This window comes from Miniopterus schreibersii, assembly GCF_964146895.1.
Source record: "Miniopterus schreibersii genome assembly, chromosome: 11".
NCBI classification, from domain to species: Eukaryota; Metazoa; Chordata; class Mammalia; order Chiroptera; family Miniopteridae; genus Miniopterus; species Miniopterus schreibersii.
In genome coordinates this window covers 67915475-67934244 of record NC_138111.1, presented here as the reverse complement: position 1 = coordinate 67934244, position 18770 = coordinate 67915475, and positions in this window count along the sequence as shown.

The following is an 18770-nucleotide window of genomic DNA, read 5'->3' as shown; positions in this document are numbered from 1 at the left end:
CTAAAATCTCCACCCTTAAGCCCCAGCTGGAGTGGCTCAGTGGTTAGAGTGTAGTCCTATGCACCAGAAGGTCTCAGGTTCGATTCCCCGTCAAGGGCATGTACCTGGGTTGTAGGCCCCTGGGGAGGCAACCAGTCAGTGTGTCTCTCTCACCTCCTGTTTCTCTCTCTCTCCCTGCCTCCCTCCCTATCCCTTTCACTTTCTCTAAAATCAATGGAAAAACACATCCCCACTCCTTGGGTTAGGATTTAAAAAAACATCTCCACCCTTAGGACTGAGGACCCAGCTCTCTCTCCCTCCCCAGAGCAGGGCCTCGCTTTTCCCGTCCCACTCCCTTCCCCCCCCCCCCCCCCCCCCCCCGACGCCTTACCATTACCTTCCTCACTCCCAAGCTCCAAGGGCCCTTCCTTTACCTCTGTGATTTTCTAAATAAATGTTTTCTTATAGTTGTAGTCATGGCTCTGAATTCTTTCCTAGCCACAATCCGAGTACCAAAGCTGCTGAACCCAAGTCCAGTGTGACCCCACAGGTCTAGCACCCAGTGCCCTTCCCGCCCCCTACGTCATAACAGGGTTGGGGGTCAGGAAAAGTCCCCTGAGAAACTGGTGCTTAAGCTGAGACCTATAAAAGGGAGCAAGAGTCATCTGGGAAAACAGAAATGGAGGAATGCCCCTGGCAGAGAAGAACAGCCTCTGTGAAGAGCTGAAGAGGAGCGAAGGCTGCAGGGCAGGGACCAGGGTCCCAGGGAAGGTGCCCCCATGACAGTGAGGAGGGGAGCTGCTCAAAGGAGGGTGGATAGCTGAGCAGGGGCTTGCGGAGCCCAGGCTGGAGACTCTGGATCGACCCACAGGGTCACAGGTTTGAGAGGTTTTAGGAAGAACGAGCTGATTGGATTTGAATTTCTACATTAGATTTTGTACTACACGTGCACACATGTATATAATTTATAAAAGTGCGTAAGTGTGATCGTATCATGCATGCCAGTGTGACTTATTACAGTTTACTATTAAGCTTACCTGCTCTGTCCTGGCTTGACCCCTCCCTTCTTTGTCTCTTCTCTACCCGCCAGCAACCCTGGCATCCCCCTAACCCACGTTAACAGGTAGTGTGGGCCCTCAGGCAGTATTCTCTGTGCTCACGTAGCCATTACAGACACACACACTCACACTGACACTCACACATACTAACTGCATCTAAAAGGCTCTGTGTGAATGTGTTTGTGTGGAAGCGTTTACAAAACAGGATCCTGTCACACGCGGCTGCATCTTGGTTTCCTCCCTCAACTGCACCTTATGTCAATGTTTCAGGTCAATTAGCCCCACTACATACTTCATGGGATCATATTTTACTATGATGCAGACGCTTCATAACAAAGTCAACAATTCTTTCAGAGACAGTCACCCAATTTCCCGGGTTTTGCTACTTGAAGAATTCAGCAGTAAACACTCTTGTCGCAGGACCTTATACTAGTGGTTTTGCTCTGGAAAGTAGATCCCAGGAATGGGAAGTCAGAACAAAGTGTTGCAGTGCCTGCTTGCACCAGCTTACTGGACTGCCTTCCAGAAAGGCCGGTGGAATCCCCACTTAACCAGCAGTTAGGAGAGGACCCCTCTCCCTGCCTCACTGCCAGCAATAAGTATGAGCTGTTCTTAATGTCTTCCAGGATGAGGGATGGAGAGTGACATCACTTTGTTCTTTGACCTCGAGTGATTGAGGGTTCTTTCCATGTGTTTGTTTATTAGTTTAATTTCCTCATCTGTGATTTGCTTATGGAGACCTATTGCCCGTTTTTCTAAGGTGGTCTTTCTATGTCAGTGTGTACAAACTCTTTATACATTGTAAAGCTTAACCCCTGGATTGTCATTTGCGTTGGAGTGCAGAGGGCAGGAAGGCCTGCCTAGGCATCCATTTTCAGCCTGAAAACCTAGAGGCTATAAAGGAAAAATAGACATATCTGTCTGTGTGACCATGAAAAGCTTGCATGTGGTAACAGGTACCATAAGCAGAGTGGCTTTGGCAGAATTTCAAGTTTAAATGATCATGTGGCTGAAGCTGGGAAATGGGTTAGAGGGGGGAAGGCCCGAGGAGGCGAGAAAAGACTGAGGAGGCCGTTTCTGAGGTGTGAGCAGAGTGGCTAGGTCTTGCAGTGGGACTGCATGTAGGGGAGCAAGGCATGGAGGCCCTAAAAGAAGATGAGAATTTGTCTTAACTAACATTTACTTAACATGGGTTAAGTAAAAAGAATATGAGCCTAGAGAGGCAGCAAAGCTGCTTGTGTTACTGGGGACCTGGGCTGAGGATTCCTCCTCTGCGATGGGCACACCATCCTCTGTCTCTCCTGGTGGCTGAGGTGAAAGGAGCAGAGGTAAAAGCCCCCAGAGCAGGCCCTGGCCCCAAGCCAGGCCTGGGTCCCTCAGCTCTCTGCCTCTTTCCATCCCTCCTGTATTGGGCTGGGCCCACTGGAAATGATGGCCCATCCTGGGGCCACGGTTACCAAACCCGCCTGCTGACCACTATCACCTGGAAAACTTTTTTCAATGGATGAAGCCCTGGGCTCCACTCCCAGGGATTCTCATTCTGCCGGCCTGGTGTGGGGATCAGGAATCTCTGTATTTTCATCAAGCTGCCCAGAGGATCTTGAAGCTTAGCCAGACTTGGGAAGGGCTCCCCCAGAGGGTGTGGGCTCCAGTGGAGAAGACAAACAGTTAAAACTGAGTTGGTCACTAGAGTTTAGTCTTTCTGAACAAATGAAATGTTGTCCATCCCCCCACTTCCCTCACCCCAGCCCCTAGCAAGCACTGGAATTAATGATACTGTAGTGTGTACTGGAAATTTGTAGGACAATAGATCTTTGGAGTTCTTACTGGACAAACAAAAAAAGGAACTAAGTGAGGTGATGGCAATGTTAATTGGCTTCACTTTGTTACCCATTTCACAAAGTCTATGTGTATCAAAACATCACATTCTACCCCTTAAATACATACAATTTTTATTTGTCAATTATACCTCAATAAAGGGGGGAGACTGAGTCAGTGTGGTAAGAAGAGCACAGTGCTGCTGTGGGGTCCGGCTGGGGGAGGGTGGAGGCCTCACGGGGACAGTGAGGTCCGGGAGGCAGGGCAGTAGCATCCCTGAGGAATCAGCCCTGCTGTCCGCGAGGGGAGGGAGGGAGGAAAGGGGAGCAGGTTGGGGTTAAATGGGGAAGCCCTTGAAATGCTGGCTAAGGACTTTGGCCTTTATCACAGGAGCAATGGAGACTCATCAAAGGTTTCTAAGCAGGGCAGTAACTTGCTAAGATCTGGTCTTAGTAGCTGAGTGAAACCACCCTGGCAGCAGTGTGGAGAATGCACTCTACAGATGTTAGGGATTGTCTTTGCTAAAACTGCGATTACCCAGACAGCCCTACTGGAAAACAGGCCCCGCCTGTGACCCTCCCCTCTGTTCAAGGGGAGCGACAGGACAAACAAGAGGGCGGCCTAGGGGATGGAGTAGAGGGGAAACGGGCAAATGTGCCTTATGCTGTGATGCAAGGTAAACACCTCGATACTTTCAGCTTTTATTTCAAACTTAATTAGCACTTTTCCTTTAGTAACCGTGTGGGAAATGGAGGCTGGAAAATGGCAAAACCTTGGAATGTACCAACTGAGAAGTGAGCTCAGCTGCTCAGAAAGGCTTTACTGAACTTGAACCACAGCTTACTCATGTTTGACCCACGCGTAGCAACCAAGGGCCTTTTGACTTTTGGACAATGATTCAGTAGCAGCGATGGAAGGAATGAAAGCAGAACATGTCTTTTTTCACACACCAATTGAATGGTAAAATCGAGAAGAATTCAGACCAATGCCCAAGCCCCCAGCTGCTTCTGGTGCAGATAAGCTGAAGGTATGTGCCCAGCCAGGAGAGCAGGAGACAGATGCTTTGCTACAAGAGACACAGAGAAGGGAGGGGGTGGGGGGGACACTGGTCAAAGAAGATTTCCTGTCCTAGGCATTCCCAGGAGATGGGCAGCCCCCACAGATTGCAGGGAAAACCGGAGGATGACTTCCAACACTGGGCCACCTCACCAACACCATGAGCACGGGACCGCTGGCGAAGGGAAAGCAAGGCACAAAGCCAGTCTCCCCAGATGACCAGGACAAGGACAGGGGACAGTACATTAGGATCCAGGAGCTCCAGGCCATCCCTCAGCCTCCACTGGCCAACTTGCTCCTTGAGAACATATAGCTTCTAAAGGCAGAAGTAGGATCCCCATGCTGACAATCTTACACTACATTAGAGTTCTCTTTGAAAAGAATAAATAATTGTACTTTTTCCAATTTATTATACGTGCTCGTGGTAAAAATTCAAGAAAGTGAAAAGCTTGTAAAAATTAGCCAAAGTCCACTGTGCAGCAATAAACACTGCTAATAGAGTATTTAGAAAACTATGGAGCATCTCTTTATTCATGTAAAATAAAAAAGATAAATAATTTTTCAAAATTGTAATGTTACCACAAATAATTTTTGTAACCTGTGTTTTCATTCATCAGTGTGTCTGGACATCTCAAAATTAATGATTATACACTCACATCATCTCCTTGATGGTTGCAGAGTGTTTGGATGTCAATAATTTATTTAAACAATTCTCTTTTTAAAGAGTTTTTAGTTATTATTATAAGCAACATTTCAACGAACATCCTACATATACATATATATTTTGCATGTCTGTCCAATTATCTGCTTAGGATAAATTCTAAGAACTAGAGCTGCTCTTAAAGGGTGAGTAGACAACTCCTGGCTCACAACACCTCCCTCATATTGGAGCTATTGGTTTTGCCTGGCCCGTGTCAATCCCCACCCCCCTTCCCTTATAACAGACTGAAATGGGTGCAGGGAAGATGCCCATCTGTAACTCACCTTCCTGTGGTAAAGGGGGCTAAGCCACCCCCAGGCCTGTGGCCCAGCCTGACCCATCAGAGATTGGCTCAGGGATGGCCCTGGGCCTGGACTGGAACTGCAGGGAAGGAGAACGCAGGAATTTCTGGGTCTGCCAGCAGTCATGATGGAGCCTGGAACTGCTTCGGTCACCATGGAGACAGTGCTGCCCAAGGAGGAAGCCAACTCAGGGGAAGGCAAAGCTGAGAGAAGGGGGTGGGCACAGAGGTCCTGGAACAGGCTTTATCCCCTGGATTTCTTGGCGGTGCAAAGCGTGTTCTTTCACGGAGTCGCAGGGAAAGCATTCCAGGGGCCCATGCATGGGAGACTGTGGCGTGGTGAGATTGATTTTGGGTGGAAATGGAAGGCTGCCGCTAGGTACCCAACGTCTCATCTCCGTCCAGTCGGCCATGGAAAAAGCCCAGCCTGGTGCTCATCAAGCTCGGAGCAGAGGCCAGTGTCCGGAGATCCTGTGCGACACTAAAGCTCAGTCCTTTGGAGGCCTTGTGGTTGCTGTGGGCGCCAGGCAGCTGCTAGGGCCCCATGGCTACTACAAAATGGCACCTAAAGGGGCAAGTGCAGGAGGGGGAGGGGCAGGGGAGGGGGGGAGAGAAGGGAGCAGAAGGGCGGAGGAGGGGAGGGGAAGGAAGGGGGGGAGGGCTTGTTTGTTGGGCTGATTATATTATCTCAGGCTTGGACACACCAGGTGTTTCTTCAGACTCACCGATGAACTTCCCTAAGCTGTCGTGAGCTTGTGCTGGGCCCACCCTCCATTTCCCAGATCGTCCCGGGTTCTGTGTCCCTCATCCAATCCCATCCTTTCCAGGCGAAGCTGACAGGCCTCTGTGGTCCTCATCTTGGCTTCTTCTGTGCAGGCTCCCAGCAGGGGCCTTTCTCCCGCTGTCTTTGAGGTATCAGGTCCAAGGGCAGAGGATGCCTGCAGAGCATGCGAAGCTGTAGCTTCCTAGTGGAGCAGGCTTGTGCCCCCCAGGGGATTACATTTATTAATACCTGATTCCCCTGTGCTCTTCCTTGATTAATAGCTAGCCGTCTATAAGAACAGATTGATGTTTCTCTCTCCCTTTCCCTTTTGCTCTGTCTAAAAATCAATTTTTTAAAGTAAAAATAAATAACACATTTACTTAAGTAAGAGAAACTGAGAATTTTTTTTTATATTAAGCAAATAAGACAGATGCTGCACAAATAAGTTGAAACTTGTGCCAATAGTATTACAGTGGAGGTTTGGGATCCCTCACCCACAGCAAAGACAGGAGGGGAGATTCCCTTTGCTCTGAGCTGATAGATGTGTGTGAAAGTGTTGCAGTCACCCCAGAGCACTAAAGAGGTGTTGGGAAGTTGCATGGTTATTTCAGTATATAAAAACTTCAAATAGCATATACCCATGGTAAGATAAAAATTCAAAGTACTATATACCAAAAATGCAATGCAAAGGAAGGCCTCCTCACAGAGCCCCTCCCCAGAAGGCCCCACAGCTCAGGAAGTTGAGTGAGCTGCTAGGGGACGCTGAGTCCTGGAGCATTTTAAACCTTGATTCTCCCCTCCCTCTCTCTCTCCCTTGACTCTATTTTTTTTCTCTACTTCTCTTTTTCACCTCTTTCTCTAGTTTAAATAAGAGGAAGAAAAGAAGCAGGCTGAACATTTTAAGACCAAGTAGTCAACTTTTTTTCTCTAAAGTTCACTTTTTTTGCTGGAATCCTGTCCCTTGGAGATTCCACTAAGAGAGGACCTGCAGCGCCACCTCCTGGAAAACTTCTATTTGTCCATGGTGGAGACTTCAAGCTGATCCAGGTCAACCAACATGTGCTGCTACTTCCTCTTGCAGTTAATTTAACACACAAGGTCTGGCAGGTGAGAACAGAGCCAGGACTCAAGAGAAACTAAACTTGGTGCAAAACCTCAGAATCAATGGTGATACCTCAAGGTGAGCTCAAGGTGAACCTTCTCTGGTGGACCTTACACTAGATGAATACTGCTTTCCTTTACCCAGAAGCAGAAGAGAAGAACCTTAAGCTTTCCAATAAGACTGTTTGAATATAAGCAGAACGCAAGGACTGCCCCTCAGAGTGAGTACCAAACACTGAGCAATGTAGCTGTAGGTGGGGTGGAAATGTTCGTTATGTGCAACAAAGAAATCACAGAGATTAGAGTTACTCTCATATTAATATTTCTTCTCCAGCTTTCTTTCATCGGCACTTGTTGGTATTCCCCTTCTGTCCCTCTATTTTCCATTGCCCTGTGTCTGACACATTGAAGTAGTATGACACACTGTGAGTTGACACTATGCTTGTCCTTTCTTCCTGTCGGGTCAGCCATGTGCAGTCAACTAAATGCTCCCAAGTGCAGCACAGGCAGGACCCTGTGGTGCAATGGCCATGGGAACCCAGATGAAACTTGAATTCTCATGTTTGATTTTCCCCTGTGCAGTCTTCTGATTGGGAGGACCATGCCAAGTGATTGAGTGCAGGTGTTAAAACTTGTTTGAAAACTAAAAGAGACTAACTAGAGATAACTTTCTACTAAGTGGGGCCGGATAACATTTCTCTTCCAAGACTTTTCCCACGATTGAAGTCACAGCATTTTAAGTAAATATTTAATAATTATCAGGAACCAGTTAATGTGCAACTATCCTGTGGGGAACAGTGGTCGAGAGAGTGACTAACAAAGAAACAGAAATCTATAAATTTGTTCCTTGCTGGGACTGTGAGCCTAGGGATTAAGGGCATGAGCCCATGGGCTTTGGAGTCAGGCAGACCTGGGAGCTAAACTCACGCCTGACACTTACTAGGCAAGTTAGCTACACTCTACATGCATCAGTTTGCTCACCCTCAGGATACTGGCAATAATTCTGCTCCACAGGAATTTTGGAAGAGCCACAAGAGAAAAAGTACATGGTCTCTTTTAAAATTGGAATGTTGGTTCATCTGGATACATCATTTGGGAAAATGAGGACTCAGGCCTTGGAGTGAGTGGATTTTTTGGTCCCATATAACAGAGAAGGCTTGTAAACAGCAAGCATGAGGACAACTGGCAATACTACTGTTGGTGAGAGAATGGAGCATGAATTGGTGCAGCCACTTTGGAAAAGGGCTCAGCATGGCCTGCTGGAGGGAAGGGTGAGTAAGGCCATGGCCCAGCAGTCCCTGTGGGATCAGGAGATGCATGCAAGTGTTCGTAGCAGCATTGTTACAATGACCATAATCTGGAATTGGCTCAGATGTTAACAAGAGTGGATAAGTGGATATGAAATGTTACGTAACAATGAACATGAATGAATCACAGCTACATAAAAAAATGTGGATGAATCACAACTGTGATATTGAGCAAAAGAAGCTGAGCACAAAAGAACCCATCCTGTGAGATTCCATGTGTGTGAAGTTGACCAGCTGCAAGATAAAACCCAGCTTTGGAAATGCATATTTGGTGGTAGACAGTCAGAAGAACAGGGATGTCATTACCTTCAGTGTCAGGGCGAAGGCCGTCTTTGATGGAGAATGAGGGTTAGTGAGAAGGAGGACAGGGTGGTTCCTGGGGTGTTAACTATGTTTTATTTCTGTTTAGCTAAACACTGGTTACATGAGTGTTTGCTTTGTGGTAACTCTCCCAGGTGTATATTGTTGGTTTGTAAGCTCTTTCTGAATGTGTGTGTCTTATTTCACACTAAAAATGCCAATAAAAAGAAAATGCATGGAAAACCTTTAGCACAGTGTGAGTTCTCATTAAATAAGGTAGTTGTTGGCTCTGTTAGCATTAGTTTTGGAGATGTTTCATGGGAGCTGCAGAACTAGATGAAGCATTTCAGACTGTCAACTCTCTTTCTAGTTGTGTAAGCGGAGAGTGAGACAGAATGTGCCTGACCCAAGAGTGAATTAGGACACGCAGCCAAGGAGACACCTTTTCTTGGTGTTGACCAAGCCAGCAGGCTGCCGCAAGCACAGGGCACAGTGCCTTGAGAGGCCATGCCCAGCAGAGCCCAGGAGAACACCCTAGCCTACGTCAGCAGGAATTTCCGAAGGTAAGGACAGCTGCAGCCACTTTATCTAACCTCCCTGGTGATTCTAACCTGCAGGCAGGGCTGAGGAACCCGCACTGGTGCAGAGGGGGAGAACGGAACTGCTTCCGAAGGAGGAGCTGCTGCTCTCAAGGAGACAGATGCCCCGGAGGTGGAGCGGAATGCCCTCCGCAGACCCCATGCTCAAGGAATCTTGTGTCACAGGCTGACATTGTCTCCCTACGTTTGTATGTTAAGGCATCGGAGCTTCTGTGTTCATGAGGAGCCCCTGTTATCCCCTTCAAATGCTTAATCCTGGAGTTAGTTTTTCATAGAGGACACCAGTATCATTTGGCTCAATATCATCCTGGATAACAGCCCAGATGGTGGATGCACAGAAACCAGTTGTTAAAACATGATTTTTTTAGATCTCCTGATAAATTTTGACTACTTAAAACAGAAAAGTTGCAAGCTGTTTCAACAGTAACTAAAAATGCAACTTATCCATTTATGAGTCTTTCCTAAGAAACAAAACATATGCCACTAAAGACAAAGTACATGAAATGATACAAGGTTAAGGGAAGGTAATCTTACCTGGGAGATGTGACCCAACAAAAATACTAGGGACACCAGGGGAGGGCAGGCACACCTCCTCCCCTGCCCTGAGTACAGTCTTTGTTTGTGGTAACACAGTTACCCAAAGGTAATGCAAACACCTGAAGGTAGCATCAGGCTCCACAGGTTAAACTGCATGGTTCCCAACAAAATTGTCCCCATTTGAGATGACAGCTACAATTCTGGGCATTTCCAGGACACTTGTATTTCTGAGCAAATAGCTACAAGCCCAGGAGGTCCCCATGACCCTTCTTAGTTTTGATAATTCACTAGAATGACTCACAGAATTCAGGAAAGAACTATATTTATAAGAACAGTTTCATTATAAAGGGTTTAAATCAGGACCAGACAAATGAAGGTGTACATAGGACAAGGTCTGGAAGAGTTGTGAACACACAGCTTCCATACCCTCTCCACATGAAATCAAGATGCATCACCCTCTCAGCGCATTCATGCCGTCACTACCAGGAAGCTCCACCAACTTCAGTCCAGACTTTTTACTGGGGTTTCTTTATGTTTCTATGACTGATGGAATCATTGGCCACAAGACCAAACTCAATCTCCAGCTCCCCTTCCCTCCCTGGATGTTAGGCTGCCTCAAAACCTCAACCCTCTAATCACAGGGCTGGTCTTTCTGGTGACCAGCCTCCATTCGGAGTCATCTTGTCTGATCCAAGGGGCCCATGAATAACAAATATACTCCTGATACTCAGGAAATTCTTAAGATTTAGTCTCCCTCCCAGAAATGAGAGACAAAGGCCAATCAAGCTTTTTATTATACAAGCTTCATGCTCTGGGACACCATATTGTAGAAGAGAAAAGCAGATATCTCTAAGACTGAACCATTGTCCAAGAGAATATTTAAACCAGCCCTGATGTGAAATGGGACTTTAGGCCAAATGCTCAAATTCAAAATGTTCTGTTTAAAGAAAAATGCTGTCAACTGCAAGTCTAAAGTGACCACCACCCTTCAGATGGTGGGCTCCTGAGGAAGATCAACCCAGATAAGAGGCTTTGGAACTGACCAGCACCCACCAAACTCATCAAAGAATTTGTACAAATCTAAGAAACAATGTAGCAATCTACACTAAAGAATATTTTGATTAGGTGATTCAAAATCATTGTACCAACTTGTTCCTCCACCAGCGGCAAAGTCAAAAATCAGAGCCAAACTATTAAGATGTTGGTGCTTAGCGACTGTGGAATCAGAGCAGCGACGAAACACCCCCGTCTCACTTTTTGACCATTTTTCCTACAGCTATACTACCATCCTTCTGCTTTCGTAATATAATGCTTCTCTGAGATATGCTTATAACATTTATTTACTTATATGTAGCCTTACATCATATTGTATTTTCTTGAGGACACATCAAGGTCATCTTGGTTGATTTTTTTAGATGAACAAATTCCCTCAGTCCATTTACCATCAAACTCAAGGGTTAATTCATACTGTTATTCATTTTTAAATTGGTGATGACCAGTCCCTTCCAGAGCATTAAAGTTCTGAACTTGGCCCAGAATTTGGCCCATCCACCTTTGTACACTGTGAGGGAACTCAGTCAGTGAGCATGATTAAAGATAGCCCCTCAGTCCAGCCAGTGTGACTTCTTCTGGCACGTGTGACTAATCATTTATTACATTTATTACATTCTCACTTCCCTAGATATATGTCCTAAAGCTAGAGCCTTTTAAAATATTGTTTTATTGATAGTGGATTGTTCAGCCCAATCCTTTATGTATCTTTCATCAGTGAGGCATAAAGAATGAGGTTACTTCGGAATGAGTCCGGTGTGGTCCTAGAGACGACAGAGAAGCTAGAGGGAAAGAGGTGAGAAGTCTAAAAATATAGAGCTACTTCTGCCTCAGGTGGATCCCAAATGTGTATGTTTTTGACTTTCCAAAATCATCAAATGAAAAAGCAGCCATTCCAGAGACACAAGGCCTGTAACTGGACATAAAATTTAGCTCCAGTCACCCAGCGCCCAGGATCTGCGTCTAATGCCGGCGTCTCAGAAGCACTCTGAAGACTGCCCGCATTGGCTCTAAGAGACCAGAGATGGACACCGGACTGTACACCCAACCCCATTTAACCACCACATCATGCAGTTTAGTCAAGAGTCTGTTGCAGAGCCAATAAGCTTCTTTGGGAGCAACCATTCAGAAGAGGGAGCTGTTTTTGTCAGCTGCCCGGGGGAGCAGGCCTGGCTGCTGCATAAGGCTGACTGGGTGTTCCATCTGTTTTCCCCTGGGGGTGGTCCTGAGTCCTCACATGTCAAGTGACAGACAGGCCTCGGAGAGCAGCACTGTGTTGCGATGCAGGTAGCATCGCCGACACTCTGCCAGACATTAGTGTGGGCCTCAGTGAGCCTTGAGCCAACACCCTGTACAGGGATCTCCTCCCCGAGGCTCACAAACTCAGTGTGTCCAAAACATGATCCACCCTCCAAACCTCCTCTCTGGGTTTCCTGTTCCAGTCACTGGGGCCACCATCTATCCAGACTCATGGCTATCTTTCTTGACTGGTCCTTTCCCTCATCCCCAGAGCAAGCCCTTAACCAGTTCATCCATTTACCCTCTGACTTTTCTCAACTCTCTCAAAGTAGCACTCACCCCTCTCCTGGAGAACTCTACACCTTCCCAACTGGTCAGCCACATTCACTGGCTCTCCACCTATAATAGGGAGTTAGAGAGACACAAGCAGAGCAAGGACAGTGGGCCTGGTCCAGAAGGTCACCAGAAACGAAAGCCCCAAATGCCTAGCAAGGGGCAAAAACTGGGAAAACAAGGATCTCACCCCCAGCGTGTCCATTCCTTCCTGGCATATCCCTGGTCATGAAGTTTAGGCACCCTGACCTTCCCTCCCTAAAGATAATGCCTAGGCCTCCATTGTATTTCAGTTCCAGGCCCAGAAAAGCAGCAAAACAGGGCAAATGATGCCTTGGCTGCCTCAAGACCAGCTCCATTGACTAATGACCCCCTGCCCTGGTGCTGACCAATAAGCAGAGACCACAACCCTGAAAGAGCTCATCTAGAAAGCTGATGGATATTCTACTGAGACCTATTCCTGAGACCTCCCCTAAGATTCCCCACCTGCAAGAAAGAAAGAAATACCCTCAACACAAAGGAACCAGAACAGGCTCCCTCTACGGAGGATGCCCATGCCATTCCCTTCTCCCTCTTCTTGCCCCACAGGCATGAATCTCCTAAACTCTAAGGGACCCCACGAGACTTGCAGCCATGGGAGCAATGGGCAGTGGCAGCTCATCCCGGACTAACTCCCTAAACCTGCCTCCAAGAGCCCCTTTACTCTGACTTCTTTGCCCTTCCTTGTTTCACTGTCCTGACTGTGTTTTTGCTGCTGCCCATAAATTCTTGATGGCTTTGCTGCACTTTGTCTCTTGACTGAAATCTTTCCTTGTGGAACACAAGAACCAAGGTCTCCTTATCTTTCTGGTAACACACCCACTCTCCATGCTAATCCAGGGTGATTTTTTAAAACACAAATTATGTCACTGTCCTGATGAAAGCTCTCCACAATCTCCCACTAGTCGCAGACACAGGTCAACATTCAGGTTCTGTGTGGTCTGGCCTCTGCCTCATCTTGGGCCATACAACACCCCCACATCTGGACAAAGCAGCCCTGCTGGCTTTCCTCTCATCCATGCTCCCTCTCCCCACAAGACATTTGTACCTGCTGTTCCCTCTGCCTACAACAGGCCCTTCCCAACATCACCCCTCTTCTATTTTATTGTGACAAAATTTACCTAACATAAAACTTAGCATTATAATCATTTAAATATACAGTTCTGTGGCATTAAATACATGCATATCATTGTGCAAAAATGTGGAACATTTCACAAATTTGTATGTCATCTTTGCACAAGGGCCATGCTCATTTCCCCTGTTTTGTTCCAGTTTTAGTCTGTGCTGTTTAAAGCAGGCACCCACCACCTTTTCACTATAAAGTGTGACTCATTCTGCAGATCTCAGCTTAAAATTCACTCATTTAGGGAAGCCTTCCAAGACCAGGCCCATCACCCTTCACACATCCCCTTGGCTGCACAGCACCCAGCATGAGTGACATGACTGGTATCTGTCTCCCTCGCTAGGCTGTGATCTCCATGAGGGCAGCACTCAGGGCCTAGAGGGCTGCTTGGCACATAGTAGGAGCATGAAAGGTAATCTTTAAATAGTATGTTTTCCTTTTATTCTAGTCATCAAGTTTTCAAAATTATTGACTCCAGACTCAGACAACTGCAACAGTTTGTAATTTCTAAAAACTAGTGTAAAGTTGAGCTCATTTCACATAAGCCTGCAAGGCACTTAGCTCCATTCTGCCCACCATGTGTGCAGAAAAGCCCCAACCACCTGTCCAGGCTGGCAGTGGGGCCTAGAGATGGCTTTCCCCGGAATTGGAGGTGTGTCTGCACCCCCCCCCCCCCAGTTCATGGAGAACGTGTTATGTGGACTCCAGGAAGCCCTGCAATGGGCCCGACTGGGTGCCTCTGGGCTTTCATGGGACCAAGGACTCTACCCCTGAGTTACAGCAGGAACACCTGACATTCACATGGCTCTTCACACTTGATGTGCTATTCATAACACTAGGAGCTAAAGATTAGCATCATCATCAACAGTAGCATTCAAAATTTACAGATGAAGGGAAGACCCAGAGAGGTCAGCAGCTGGTCCAAGATCCCTCAGCCTGGAGCCGAGCCAGATCTGGCATCTGCCTTTGATGCCAAAACCCTGCTCTCTTTACTCCACTTTGCTCCATATGTCATTAATCACAGTATTTTTAGGGGCAACTTCTATTCTAGCAGCATCCCTGAAGTGGTATAAATCAAGAGCTTCTGGCCACTTTGCCCCATGGGTGAAGCAATGGGAAGTAGAAAGAAATGTGGCCTGTGATTCTTTGCCCTTTAATGTGACAGAACACTTGGCACCTGTTTGCATGCTCTGTGGTTACTCAGTGAGTGTATTGACTCACTGGCTCATCACATCTGAGAGGAGGTATTGTGTGATGACCTAGACTGCCTGGCAGCACAGAAACCTAAAAGCCCTGGGCCCATGAGCTGTCCCCAGGCTCTGTCTCCACTGAAGGTAGTGTCCTCATACAGACACTGTCTGGGAGCTGGTTCCAGCCCTGGTTTCTGAAAAGTCATGATCTTGGGGGGAAAGCTAGGATGCCCTCTGCCTCCGAGCATAGGCTCTGGTAGGCTAGGCCCCTCGGGATTTCCCTAATCTTGCCTGCCCCCACCCTCTTCTCAGAGAATATGGGGGAAAAGACACTGATCTCTTGGATTCAAATGACAATGAAATGCGTAATGCTCTGGCTGCAGGGTCAGAGCCTGCTCAGAGACCTGTGGGCTCTTGGCTGAGGAGGCGCCTGCATGAGGTCATGGACGAAACCCTGACACCTGTCCCCTTGCCACTACCGCTTGTGTCCAGCCTTGAACCCACTGAACCAAAGGTCCCTCAGGCTGGCATTTCCCACCTCCCCATTAGATTTTCCTGTTTTGTATCTCCAGTGTGCCTGTCATCAAGGTACCACGTGCTCCCCTCAGTGGTGTGTTCCCTGTGACCCTCACCATCTCTTCCCTGGGCCCCAGCTCATTTCTTTTCATGCCAACTGTCAGAACTCCAACTGGAGCAGAATGTAGGCAGCTCAGCTTTACTCACACAGATGTGCATGCACACATCTCCCAACTTTTACTATCTACCTCCTTCTTGGGTTTTCCAAAGTTCCTTTGTTTAAAAGAGAAATCTTCTCGAGGTTTCTTCATCTTATTTAAGTGCTCTCAACCTTTCACCTAATTCTAAAAGGACTCAAGCTGTTTAGCTGGGAAAAAGGATTTATGTTATTTTCAAGATTTTTAAAATCATCATCATCATCATTATTTAGTATTTATTTTCTCTCCTGACAGTAAAAACTGTCTTCTTCTGTGTCCTTATAAATTAATAGTTTTTGTTGAATCTTAACTCTGCCAGCTTAAGAATAGTTTCCACTGACACCTGCATTTCACCACCTAAAGCTGCTTATTTTCCCCTCAGTTGTCTGTGTTTTGGGGCTTCATGCAGGGACCCACGGGGGTGGGAAAGGCATCAAGGACACACCTATGGGCAGAGATAACAGTCTCCAGAGGCACAGGACAGCCTGGTGGTCCAGGTAATTATTCTTGTCCTGTCAATTTTCCTTTCTTTTCAGAGAAAATTGATGCTCAAGTACCCCCAGTGGTTGGAGAGTAACACTAATGGTTGTTTGGGGGAGAATTCCTACACATCCTTTATCAGGTGCTTGCTCTTTCCTAGCACTGACAGTTTAAATCATTTTCCTTTGAAAATTGCTCATAAGCAGGTATTTAAAGGGCTCGTAAACAGACGTGCTGGTGAGGTCACGGAGGGATGGGAGGCTGGGGCCCAGGGAGAGGAGCAGCACCTGAGTGGAAGCAGTGGTGGAAGCTGCTTTCCTTCCGCTCGCCCTGAGGCTGCAAGTCTGGCATTGTGCTGGGAATAAATTTCTCTTAGTCACTGAGTATCAAGCAAAAAGGAGGGTTGCTGCATATTTCCTATGTATGACCATTCAGTGTGTGTAGGGGACTTGCGTCTTGTAACAGCAACAAGCTGCATCCCTTTCCAAAGCTGAAGGTGCCCCCTGAGCACAGGCAGCCGGCAGGGCAGGCAGCTGCGAGGACGGGACACGCGCCCAACCAGACACTCGTCACTGGGCGAGTAGCAGCCTGCCTTCTTGATGCTACGAATGCATGAACAAGGAGATGACTGACAGAAACGTGAACTCTACGGCACAAATGGTTAGGGGCTGAGAGCTGTCCACAGAGAGGCGGCGGTTTCCTTCTGTTCTTTCTCACACTGTCCTCAGTCTTGGCGCCTTGGTTTGCTGCTGTGGGAAAATGCCTCAGAGTGGGCCTCACTCTGATTCTCTCATCTCCCTCAGCAGTTTGGTCCAACCCGACTCTGAATACGTACAGGCTGTATTCACTTGGGGTCCAAAAATGGAAAGAAACAATAAGAAAATTAATAACATAATACTGAAACTGGACACAATGGGTCCCGGCTGCCTATCGCTACTTCAACCAATTAAGCAGAGACAAGGTTGAATCATAGTTGAACGTTTATTCCATTATTGCCAGCAAAATGGGAGAGCAGAGGGATTCATCCACATAAAATCTGCTCTGCCCTTCCCTTATTACCTGGCTGGTTATATAGGGCCACATGCAAGGGGTAAGGGCCTGGGGGAGGATGGCTGCAGGGTCTGTGGTCCATGTGTCTCCTTCCAGGATCTTGAAGTCAGATAAACAAGATAGTTAATTTTCATTGGTATTAAACACCAGTTTCACCAGTTCCTGAGACCTGAGAATTGTCAGCATTCCTGAGGTAAACTCCCAGATGGGAGTCAGGCTCCAGGCACAGCAACCAAATCAAAGTGCATCCTGTCTTTGTCTGTTCTGAAAATGCATTTTCTTTTCTGATCAGTGGACTCATCCAGGCCCCAAGGTGTCTCATCTTTTTACAGCTCCGTTTTTCTTCTTGCAGCACATCCTCCAGTTTCCTAGGGTCTGTATGAAAACTTCTTATCTATAGTTAGTAAGGTAAATAATCATTAGAAAACTATGGTCCTATTTCTATTAGGTGCCCTCTCCCCATTCACAATCATGGTTAACAGAGTATGATCAACATCTCTGCCCCCAACAATGTTACTTGCATTTTTAAATTTTTAGACCCAGATATGTTTTAATTTAAATATTACCTTCTACACAGCACTCAAAACTGTTTTTCCAAATTAGAATCTAAAATATAAAGAACCTCAAACATTTCAATCATTTACAGTTGTGAAATATCCTACTCAAAGAGAACCCTAACCCTGAAGACAGGTCTTGTGTATTGCTGTGTATCAAATTACCCCCAAACTTACTGACTTAAAACAAGAAGAAACATTTAGTATCTCTGGCAGTTTTTGTGGCACAAAAACTTGGGAGCACCTTAACCTTGTAGCTCTGGCTCCAGGTCTCTTATGAGTTGTAGTCACTGTTAGTGATGGCTTCAGTGATCTGAGGTCATCATGGGCAGAGGACCTATGTGCACACTGGCTGACCCACTTTGATAGTGGACACAAGGGATTTGTTTATTCTTTTAATGCCGGCAGTATGGGGAGAGCAGTCAGTTACCCTGGAAATTCTGCTCTGATCCCCTTCACCAGTCAGCTGATTATATACCAGTGAGGGAAAAGATAAGTGCATGCAGCTGTGAGCTTCAAGTGCAATAGGGAAAGGGGAGGGGAAGGTCTGCAGTCCAGCTTCAGGAGCTCAAAGTCCAATAGCAAGGTGACTAATCTATGATGTTACAAACAGCTCAGCCCATTCCTGGGACTGCAGAATAGTCAGTGTTCCTGAGGCCAACTCTGGAGGCGGTCAGAGTCCAGGCACAGCAACCAAGCTAAAGCATGTCCTGTCCTTGGTCTGCTTTTAAAATGCATTTCTTTTTACAGCCCTGTTTTTCTTCTTGCAACACATCCTCCAGTTTCCTAGGAAAACCTCTTATCTATAGTTAGTACTGTAAATAATTATTAAACAACTGTAGCTCTATTTTTATTACGTGTCCTTCCCCACTATCAACATGACTGCAAGTTGCTACAGTTTGCTGGTGTGAGGCCTCAGCTCCTTACTCTGAGTGCTTCTCCGCAAGGCTGCTTGAATGTCTCCATGACATGGTGCTGGCTTACCAAAGAGCAAACATTTTGAGAGCCAGGAGCCAGGGGGAAACTACATGCTTTGTAGGACCCAGCCTCAGAAGTCACATAGCATCACTTCTCTTCATTCAAGGGAGTGGAATTAAGCTGCACATTTTGAAGGGTGGAACATCAAATGATTTGCAAACATGTTTTAAAACCATCAGTGGTTATAGGTACATGCAAATTATCTTAAATGTTTGTAGCTTATTTGAATTGAATAAAGTAAAATTCACACATGGCCGGGCGTGGCTCAGCGGTTGAGCGCCGACCTAGGATCCAGGTGATCGGGGTTCTATTCCCGGTCAGGGCACATGCCCGGGTTGCGGTATCTATCCCCAGTCAGGGGCTTGCAGGAGGCAGCCAATCAATGACTCTCATCATTGATATTTCTATCTCTCCCTCTCCCTTCCTCTCTCTGAAATCAATAAAGATATATTTTTTTAAATTTTTTTTAAAAAAGTAAAATTCACAAATCCTAAGTGTACAG